The sequence below is a fragment of the Oryctolagus cuniculus genome, chromosome 10 (assembly GCF_964237555.1).
Source record: "Oryctolagus cuniculus chromosome 10, mOryCun1.1, whole genome shotgun sequence".
Lineage (NCBI taxonomy): Eukaryota > Metazoa > Chordata > Mammalia > Lagomorpha > Leporidae > Oryctolagus > Oryctolagus cuniculus.
Window position 1 is genome coordinate 111,213,872 of NC_091441.1, and position 7,611 is coordinate 111,221,482.

Here is a 7,611-nt window from a genome sequence, read left to right on the forward strand (position 1 = left end):
GTGAGAGAAACGCTGAAAGCAGAGAAAATAATTGAATGCCCAGCACAGCGCCTGCTGTGAATCCCTGTGTCTCCCTGGCCCAGCAATGAACCCTGGGAAGGCTGTGCTGGGTTATTGGTGCCTCTGTCTGTCAGGAGGGCTCCTGTGGGTGGGATCTCCATGTTCCCCCATGCCTGTGTCTGACTGCGGGCTCCATGTGCACAGGTGGGCAGCATCCCTGGAGTCCCAGGACAGCCATGCTGGGATGGGCCTTTGAGGCAGGCTCTACCTGGACCTGGGATTCCCACATGCTGATGAACTCCCCCCTCCCCACCACCACCACACGGATGCTGGCAGAGACATCCTCGCTGCTGTGTCCTGAAGCACAGTGGTGGAGCCGACGTGGCTACCCATATGTTTGGCATCCTGACCACATCAGGCCCACTGCTTGGGAAAACAGGTGGGAAGAATTTCAGCAAGCGCTGGGCCTCAAAGTCTCCCAGCCAGCAGGAGCAGGCTTCAAATCCCTGTGGGTGCTGACCCCCCCCCCAACCGTCCCAGGTGGCTTCCCACCACCATACAGATACCCAGACATGCACATGTGGAACTGACACAGAGAGGCACACATGTGCATAAACACAAAGTATTCCCAGACACATGCATCCGTGCACACAGACACATGGGTCACAGCCCAGTATAGCGTCTTCCTGGGTGTGCACAGATCTGCCAGCCCGTGCCTCACTTCCCAAATTGCCCCCATCGAGCCCTGTCAAGTTCACAGTGTCTCCTCCTCAGGGTCCCATCTCTGACCTATCCCACCAACCCGATGCTGCTGCAGCCACCTGGCTTCTGGCCCCACTCCCTCCTGGCTCCCCACAGCACCCTCTCAGCTGGGGAGCAGGAAACCCTGGGATCCCTAAGGGCTGGAGGGCGGGAGGCTGCACCTTCTGTGCCCAGACCCTGTCTTTTCAGATCCAGAACTTTGTGCTGGGCACAAGATCCAGGCCCTGCTCCTGGGACCCAGGCTGGCAGAGGGAGGTGGTCAGAAAGACCAGCGGGCATGGGGACTTCGCTGCCAGGCCCAAGCAGGCTGGCTGGCTCAGAGCACCAGGAGCTGGGGCTGAGATGCAGGAAGCACACACCTGCCCGGGGAGCAGCTTGTGTGCCCCTGCGTGGCTCTGGGAGTGGGTATGTGTGCGTGAGCAGTTTGTGGGAGATGGATACAGCCCAGGGGTAAGCACAGCCTGTGGGGCCAGCAAGCCAAGGTCACTGCCATGCATGTAGGGAATCAGAGTCTCAGCTCAGCCAGTGGCGGCCAGAGCAGCACTTGGCAGAGTAAGCGTTCATCATTACGATGTGCAGGTGTCTCTGCAGCTCCACAAGGTCCCTGAGGGTGAGGATGTGGCCGCTCCCTTCTGTATCCCCAGGGCCAAGGACAGCACCCAGCAGTTGCCTAGTCAGTGCCTGCCATGCGTGAATCTACCTGGCAGCAGCGTGCCAAGTGTGTTCACCTGCGGGTACACACGTCTCTGCTCCATGATGGCCACAGATGTGTGAGTGTTTGTACACACCTAACTAGTGGAATGGCTGTGTGTGGCTGTAAAGCCCTGTGCCCCATGACGACGGTGCAGGTGAGACAGAGGGCCCCGGCATACGCACTGGTCACGGGGCCAGCCAGGAGCCCATCACATCCTGTACCCCCTTGGCTCCCTGACAAACAAGAAACCCACAGCAGGGACTCCAGACCTGCTTTAGCTCAGCTCAGCTCTGGGAAGAAACCAGAATCTGGAGGGAAAAAAAAATTTCCTCCCCTGTTGGACGGAGACTGTTACAAGGATTCTCCCTGTGTGGCTGGCTCCAGAGTATCCAAAGGCCCTCCGGACATTGTCATTGCACAGTAAGATCTGAGGCCCAGAGAAGTCAGGGACCTGCCCAGGGTCACACAGGTGCTGGCTACGGAGCAGGACCGGCCCCAGGTCCTCCTTCCTCACCTGAGATCCTCGTCTGCTGTCCGGACCAGTGAGTCCACAGACACTGATAAAGTCTTGTGTCACCAGTGACGCTCAGTTCAGAGCAAAGGCTCCGCTGGTCACCCTAGAGACGTCTGCTCCCGGAGCTGGTACTGGGTGAGGCTTTCGGGGACATCAAGTCACACGGCCCTTCCGGGCCTCATCTCGCCGTAATGCCCATTCTCCAGATGTGCCACGTGAGGCTGAGAGATGAGAAACAAGGCCTGGTGAGGGTGTGACAACTCCCTCATACCCAGGCTGGGGTAGCCCGGGACTGCCTGGAGCAGGTGAGGAACCCCAACTTGGAGGCAGGAGGCTCTGCAGGGTGTGGGTGGGGAGGAGGTAGCAGGATTCGGGCTGTCACAGCCCACACCCTGCTGCACCCCCACGCCCACTTCTTGGCTTCTACGAGTGCCTGATCCTTCAGACCGAATCCATTTGTCAAACCACCCTGCTGTATGTATTTCCTTCCCAGCAGTTACTGCTACTTACAAGGATGGATTTTGCAGCTTCTTGTCTTTCTGAAAGTTCCATGAGCCTTTTCCGACTTGGAACGTGTCTGCTGCCCTGACACCAAGTGAAGATTTGTGTTGAGAACGAGCTCCCAGGGAGGGAGGCAAGCAGAGAGCAGTGTTGGCGATGGAAGGCAGGGATGCCTGGGCCCCACCTGAGCAGCAGAGCAGGCCACCCCGGAGGCAAAGCCTGCCCCGGGCTTGGTGCTAAGAGCCGACCCTGAGTCTCCACCCCCCCAAGCCCTGCTCTCCCAGGCTCCGCGGATCGACCTTTCTCTCCTGGCTCCACAGTCGTGCCCTCCCCATTGCCTCAGCAGGCTCCTGGCATTGCCATTGCTACGGGCCGAATGCTTGAGTCCCACTCCTGCCCCCACTCAGCCTGAAACCTAGTCCCTGGCCAGTCCATGGTAGTTGGTTATAGCAGCTCAAACAGGCGACATCCATCTTTATATAAAGGAATTCCATCTCACGAGTGGAAGTCAAAAAAAGCCAGCTGGAACCTTGGCTCCTCCCCCATCCCCCCACAAGCCTTTCAGACCCCACTATTACACCTCCTAACAGCTCCCGCGGCTGGGCTGCATGTCCCCAGGCCTGGTACCTCTGCTGTTCCGCACACTTCTGTGTTCTCTGCATTTGGTCCTGGGTCCTGGCAGGGCACAGACAGAACCAACGACCTAATGCAAGCTGGCACACTGAAGGGCTGGGTTGGGGGCGCCATGGAGAGCTTGGCCATGGTAGGGGAAGAGGCTGCCCCCGGCTCAGTTCAGGCCTGGTCCAGTCAGGAGTTTGTCTCTCCCCTCTGTCATCCTCCAAACCTGTTCAGGCAGGTGACAGAGCAGTCCCTGGGTCTCAAGCCACCCGTCCCAGAGGCAGGCCCAGGATCAAAATGGCGCCAGGCCTCGTCCAAAGCAGCAGGCCTTTGTGGAGGTCATGGGCCCTGGGGTACACCCTGGGGGCGTTTCCTGTCAGAGCCTGCGGCCCCCAACCGCTGGCAGCGCGGGTTTCCGGCGGGGCTGCGGCCAGGGCCTGCACTATCAGTTCGGCACCAGACACCCGGTCAGGATACTTGTGGTGAAACTGTGAGGGCACACTTGGTCCTTTGGGGTTTTCTCCAGTGTCAGCCTCCAAGACAAATGGAGGAGGGAAGGTGACACCCAGCCCTTCTCCAGCCCCGTTTTCCACTCTCTGAGTCCAGGGCTGGGCAGCAGGCGGCTGTCCAGGGCCGGGCGCCTGCCACGCGGCCAGTCACCCGCGGCTGCAGGAACATCCCAAAGCTGCAGCTGTGGAGGATGCCGGGGCTGGGCCTCTGGGGTCCAGCGCCGTGGCCAAGGCTGGACAGATGGGCCAGGCCTGGGGGACTCAACAGTAGCGGGGGTTGAGGGGTCACTCCTGAGTGACCACAGTGGGGCCACAGAGGGGACGCAGCTGAGTTCAAACCCAAACCGGAGGTGTTAGGAGCCTGGGGCAAGTCACAAGGCGCCAAGGGGTGCCAAGGGGTGCCATGCTTGGGCCAAGGGTTCACATCTGGGGCCCACTTTACCACCTCCCTGCAAGAGGTAAACTGAGGTCTTGTGTACTAATGGGGAAACCGAGGATCAGGAAACAGCTAGGCTGTCCACGGACTAAGACTCCTGCCCCCAGGAGCAGGGGGATGTAAGGAGGCTTGGGTGGGCCTGGGGGGCGCGGGACGCCTCACCACAGCGGCCGGCACAGCCTGCCGGGGGGCCACCAGCTCTGGCAGGTGCAGCTGTCCCTGCGGCCTGCACAGGTCATCCGAGAGCCCCTCAAATCCTTCAGCAGCCCCTCGGTCCAGCTCCCAGTGACCCCAGACCCAGTTCTAGACCGGGCTGTGCGGCCGTTCCCGAGCCCGCCGCCTAGGTGGCGCCACAGCCAGGGACTTGACTTTGAGGAATGTCGCTTCCGCCGCCGTTAGCGTGGCTCGCAGCCCCACGCATGCGCCTAGCTTGCAGGCCGCCCCGCAGACTACGCATGCGCGTTCGGTTCGGTTGTACTTTCTGGTGCCCCCTGGTGACACGCCCACGGGTTTCGGAGACTCCAAGGCGCACGAGCAATTCCTCCCCAGCCCTGCTCACTGCCCTCCGGACCAGCAGGTGGCGCTCGCCGCTCCGCCCTGGGGCCCCCGCGGAGTTCTCTGACTAGAAACCGTGAGTTTCCGTCAGAGTTTCTGACTTCGCTTCAGAATGTATGAGAAGCTGTAAGGGAGGGTGGCAGGGCGAGGGGGTCTGGTGAGGAAGCTGGCCAGGTGGGCCCCCTTCGTGACGGCCGCAGACGAACCTGGGCTTCCCGAGCGCAGCGGAGGCTCCCCGGGCAGCTCCGGGACTGACGGGGAGCTGAGGGAGACAGGCGTGCGGGGGACAGGTCCACGAGCACGCCACTGTGGACACTGGGTAAGGGCGGCCTCCGGTTCCCACGCCCCGGGGTGCCCAGCTCGGCCAGCGCGCTGGGGCCGGAGGAACAGCGTACCCGCTCCGTTCCCGACTGCCCTGACAGGCAGGGAGAGCGGCAGGGCCGGGATTTCACCCAGGCCACCTGACAGCAGGTTCCCCTCCTGAAGGGGGGCGCCCCTGCCGAGCCCCATCCTTCCTCGCCCGGTGGACCCCGGTGGCTTAACACACTTAATCTGCCCCATCTTTAAAAAAAAAAAAAAAAAAAACTTTTAAGGGTCAGATGCTTGGCACAGTGGTGATGTCCTTGGGAAGGGCAGTGCCCGGGTTCGAGTCCTGACTCCGCCCCGGTACCGGCTTCCTGCTAATGCGCAGCAGGCAGTGAGTGAAGGTTCAGGGAGCCGGGCGTCTGCCACCCATGCGTCTGCCACCCAGGCGGGAAACTGGGATTGAATTCCCGGCTCATGGCTTCCCCTAGGCCTTGGCAGATCTGTGGGGACTGGATGACAGGTCTCTGTCTCTGCCCATCTAGCAGAATAGTGGGAAGTCTTCAGTTGGACTTCCTCCTGCTGCCCTTCCGTTTTTGTTTTTTTTTTTTTTTTTAAGGTTTATTTATTTATTTGAAAGAGTTACACAGAGAGGTCTTCCATCTGCTGGTTCACTCCCCCAATTGGCCACAACAGCCGGAGCTGCACTGATCCAAAGCCAGGAGCGTTTTCAGGGTCTCCCACGTGGGTGAAGGGGTTCAAGGACTTGGGCCATCCTCTACTGCTTTCCCAGGCCATTGCAGAGAGCTGTATTGGAAGTGGAGCAGCCGGGACTAGAACCGGCACCCATACGGCCCACTGCAGGTGCAGCTTTACCCACTAAGCCACAGTGCCGGCCCTAGGTCATGGAACCTTAAGCTCTTACCTGAAGGGTGAGGACATCAAGTGAAGCAGGGAGAGCACTCCCGAGAGCAGAGGGAGGAGGAGGAGGCCTGACAGAGTCATTGAGCACTGTCAGTCCCGCCCACGGCCCCCAGGCCTCGGAACTGCGTCCACATCTGTCGTCACAGTGTGATCATCTGCCTGATGACCACAGAGGCTCAGCGTGTCTCGCGCCCCCGCCTTTGGCCAGCAGTTTTCTCCTCTGAGCGTCTCACACGGCGGACAGTCTCCCTTTGATTTTAGGGTAAAGCCGAAAGCCTTTGCTGCTTTTTTTTTTTTTTTTTTTTTTTTTTGACAGGCAGAGTGGACAGAGACAGAGAGAAAGGTCTTCCTTAACCATTGGTTCACCCTCCAATGGCCACTGCAGCCGGCGCACCACGCTGATCCGAAGGCAGGAGCCAGGTGCTTATTCTGGTCTCCCATGGGGTGCAGGGCCCAAGCACTTGGGCCGTCCTCCACTGCACTTCCCGGGCCACAGCAGAGAGCTGGCCTGGAAGAGGGGCAACCGGGACAGAATCCGGTGCCCCGACCGGGACTAGAACCCCGTGTGCCAGTGCCACAAGGCGGAGGATTAGCCTATTGAACCACGGCGCCGGCCCGCAATGCTGTCTTGCTCAGGACTCCCCTGCCTCTGCAGCCCCATGCCATCCGTATGCTCTCCGCTCACGAGCTGGAGTCCCTTCAGCTCCTTAAGCTCCAGGGTGTTCCAGGGCCTTTGCACACACTATTATCTGCTGCCTAGGATACTTGCTGCCTCCCTGTCACCTGTGTAACTCCCCCGGAGCTCGAACAAAAAGACAGTTCCTAGGGAAGCCTTCCTAATTCCCATCCCATCCTGATTAATCCAGTACTATCAGAGGACTTGTACTTTTTATCTCACAGGGTTTTGTCAGTTTGTGATTACGAATCTGGGTTTGGTTGTTTGTCCTCCATAAGAACCTCCTCTCTGTGTTCACTGCAGAATTCTCAGTATGACACAGAATACAAACATTTTCAAGAGGCAGGCATTGTGGTACAGCAGGTTAAGCAGTCGACTGGGACAGCTGCATCCCCTATCACAGTGCCTGGGATCCAGTCCCACCCTCACTTCAAATCCAGCTTCCTGTCAGTGTGCTTGGGGGGCAACAGATGATGGCCCAAGTACCAACCGCCTCCTGGCTGCTGACCTCAGCCTGACTCAACCCCAGCTATGTAGGCATTTGGAGAGTAAATCAGTAGGTGGAAGATCTTTCTCTCTCACTGCCTATCAATAGACTTAAAATAGATATTCAAGGGGCTGGCATGGTAGAGTAGAGCTATGTTGTGATGTGGACATCGCATATAGGCACTGGTTCGAGTGGCTGTTCCACTTCTGATCCCGCTGCCTGCTGGTGCACCTGGGAAAGCTGAGGATGGCTGGAGTCCTTGGGCTCCTGCACCCACTTGGGAGGCTCCTGGCTTTGGTCTGGCCCAGCCCTGGCTGTTGCGGCCATTTGGGGAGTGAACCAGTGGATAGATCATTCTAACTCTGCCTTCCAAATAAATAAAAATAAACCTTTTATAGGTATCCTGTGCCCATAGGCTTGGACATTGGCCTGGGCCAGAGGTGCTGTAGGCCATTTCCTCATGGGAATTTCAGAGCTGCGGGGTTGGTACCTTCACCACATTGTTACACCACGTTGTCCTGTGCTGTGCCTTTCCCTGTTTCTCCCCTATTGCTGATAACCTAGTATCAAGTGGCCTGTGGGCAGAGGCGACCCAGGAGGGTAAAGGACATTCTGCATTTCCTGGGCCTGGG